The sequence below is a fragment of the Mytilus californianus genome, unplaced genomic scaffold, assembly GCF_021869535.1.
Source record: "Mytilus californianus isolate M0D057914Y unplaced genomic scaffold, xbMytCali1.0.p SCAF_12, whole genome shotgun sequence".
In the NCBI taxonomy this organism is placed as follows: Eukaryota; Metazoa; Mollusca; class Bivalvia; order Mytilida; family Mytilidae; genus Mytilus; species Mytilus californianus.
The window spans coordinates 31604549-31607971 of NW_026262604.1; the positions used below are offsets into that span (position 1 = coordinate 31604549).

A 3423-nucleotide genomic window follows, 5' to 3' on the forward strand; every position below is an offset into this window, starting at 1 on the left:
AATATATGGTCTCAAAAAGATATAGAATACACAACTTTTACCAGAAAGAACCTGATGTTCAGTGGTTGTCGTTTGTTGATGTGGTTCATAAGTGTTTCTCGTTTCTCGTATTTTATATAGATTAGACCGTTGGTTTTTCTGTTTGAATGGTTTTACACAGTCATTTTTGGGGTCTTTTATAGCTTGCTGTTCGGTGTGAGCCAAGGCTCCATGTTGAAGGCCGTACTTTGACCTATAATGGTTTACTTTTACAAATTGTGACTTTGATTGAGAGTTGTCTCATTGGCACTCATACCACATCTTCTTATATCTATGTAAGTTTTATTAAGATTGAAAACGTGTATATTGCTTTAAGAGAAACCCTATTTTCTCAATATTCATCCGGCTAATTTAAAGTCACAACTAAAGAAATAGAAATACATATTTGCTGTTTAGTTATGCAATGTGTTCTGCAATTTAAGTGCCAGCCTAGGGTGGGGTTCGAACCCACGCGGACATACGTCCATTGGAACTTAAGTCCAACGCCTTAACCACTCGGCCACCACACTGTTACGAATGGGATTCTTAAATGTTCAGAGGCCTGCCTAAGAATCAGGAAGTGGTGATAACATGACAAACAAAAACCCGCTCAACTGTACATTAATTCTAAGTTCAGATATTTAATGTTGCATGAATATAACTTTCGTTTCGTTTTCCTGTTCTGTTAATTCAAGATATAATTTGGTTGATTTGCACTAGAAATTAACAGTTAAGGGGAGATAACTCCGTAATTTGTTATCATTCTAACCAAAAACCAAAAACCAAAAACTCAAGATGAGGGTACCTTCAAAATAGGGTGGTAAGGTTTGTGGTTTTTTTCGACCATGTTAAAAAAACTGAATGGGTCTCTGAATACTCATGCTACAGACCCAAATAATGTAAAACACCTGTCCTACCTCCATGACAAATATGTTGTTGTACCGGCAGATGAAGCCCCTAACAACATCGTTTTTGTGTGTAAATCACTTTATACAAACTGCTTTATAAATGAATTAGGTAATGCCAAGGAAATCATAATAGTAGGTCTGTTCTCTGTTCCTTTGGAATTTTGGCCAAGATGAAGTACTGGATCTTCCTTCACTGTATTGGATACCTACATACATAAGTGTCCTTACAAACAACGTTATATTGCTGGGTCTTCCAAGCGCTCCGCGAAACCCCTTTCTAAATTATTAACACCCAATTTATAAACAACAAAAGCTGGGATTCAAAGTTATTGTGAAACTACCTATTCTAGAGGTGGCGTAAATCAGATGTAGATACTAAAAAATGTCAATGATCTGTTAGACAAAATACTATCTGAGACTCATTCATCTTGCAATAGTATTAAAATATTTGACTTGTCAACACTTTACACAAGTATTCATCATTCCAACATAAAAAAAAATTAAAGGTTGGTCCTGCTTTGTTTTATAGCAAAAAATGTGCAAGGTAGATATAAGTATCTTGTCTTAAAGAGGGACAAATCGTACTTTATAAAAAATCACTCTGCTTCAAACACAAAATTCTCTGAAACCGACATTACCAAGATGCTTGATTTCTGGATTGACACCATATTTGTTACGTCTTGTGGACGTGTTATTGAACAAACTATCGACATTGCCATGGGAACACACTGTGCTCCTCTTCTTGCCGACTTGTTCCTTTATACAAATATGGCGACATTCATACAGGAGCTTCTAAGGAAAAAAAAACAGAAGTTACCCTTACCCTTTAACTGCACTTTCCGCTATATAGATGATGTCTTCTAACCAAATAATTCAAAGTTTGGTGACTATGTTGAACGCATATATCCCATTGATGTTGAAATGAAGTATACAACAGAAAGAGTCTGTCTCATATCTTGACTTACATCTAAAAATTGACAATGTGGGTCGGTCGAAAACAAAACTTATCGACAAAAGATATGATGGCAGCTTCATAATTGTGAACTTTCCATTTCTATGCAGCAACATTCAAGCAGCACCAGTATATGGAGTATACATCTCCCAGTTAATACGATATTTCAGGGCTTGTATGTTCTATCTCGATTTCCTTGATAGAGGCTTGCTGCTGACAAGACAGCTATTAAACCAAAAGTTCCAAGTGGTGAAGTTGAAATTATCCGTTCGTAAATTTTACAGACGCTATCACGAGTTGCTTGACCGTTATGGAATATCTGTTTCACAGATGATGACGGATATGTTCCTATCCTCTTCCCCGAATATAAACTACCGAATTAGACTCATTGCCAGGTTTGTACTTACATGTGCTGCATGACGGGTGCCACATACAGAGCAGGATCTGCTTACCCTTCCGTAGCAACTGAGATCATCCCCGGGTTTTAGTGAGGTTTGAGTTGCTCATTTTTTTTTCTATATTGTGTTTTGTGTACAAGTGTTTGTCTGTTGGTCTTTTTTCTCTTTATGACATGGGGTAATTTTTCGTCTTATGAGTTTGAATGCTTTGGTATCTTTTGCCTCTCTCTTAGACCAAAGTTTGAAAATAAACTTTTTAAATAACAAAATCAATGATTTCATTCTGTGAGTGTGAAGAACTTTTCCGGATTGACCTTCATCAGAAATGCTCAAACCAAAAACATGTAAAAGCCGATGATGTGTAAATTCCTGGATATGTAAAGCGATATTTGACCTAACCAGAAATAAAACTATAGCCTACATGATTTTAGGTCAACTTTATATGAGAGAGTAGGTAGTACTACGTAGCTTGATTAAATTTAATAAAAGAAGATATACATCATTTAAGTACCAAACCACTGTCTACTAGCTGATGATATTCTCGAAGACGATAGATCAACCAGCAGTGGAATAGACCCCAGGATGATAAATGACACTTGATGGATTTCGTGCGTCTGATGCGGTTTGTTGAGTTATAACTTCATCAAACAGATACCACGAAAGTCAACTATTTATAAAGTTGATTAATGTCTTGGTATATGTTAACTGTAGAGCAACCAGTTTCAAAACTATCATTTGAAGTTTTACATTATAATGTAAAATGTGATTAATTCAAAAAAAAAAAAAAAAAAAATTGTAAAACGTATTGTGATTTTGGTCATCGGGATTTACTAGTTTAAACAGTATTTTATTCAAATAAACTGAATTGGACTGGGTAAAAGGCAAACCCTATGTAAGCCCTCTCCATAAAACAAGGTACAGTATATTACATTCAAACAAAACAACACATACACAAACATAATGACAACACAGAGTTATTTTTCAAAAAAATACCACATAGCTGACTGGAATGATGCTTAAAAATAATTAACTCAAATACAAATTTTTAATATTCTAATAAAATTGAGAATGGAAATGGGGAATGTGTCAAAGAGACAACAACCCGACCATTGAGCAGACAACAGCCGAAGGCCACCAATGGGTCTTC

The 3423-nt window shown here is 35.4% G+C and overlaps 1 non-coding gene across 1 annotated transcript; it reads right to left on the reverse strand.

Moving 5' to 3' along the window:
• Positions 1-464: 464 nt before the first annotated feature.
• On the reverse strand, positions 465-548 carry Trnal-uaa (transfer RNA leucine (anticodon UAA)). The gene has a single exon. It is a non-coding gene; the product is annotated as a tRNA-Leu (tRNA).
• Between the last annotated feature and the right edge of the window lie 2875 nt (positions 549-3423).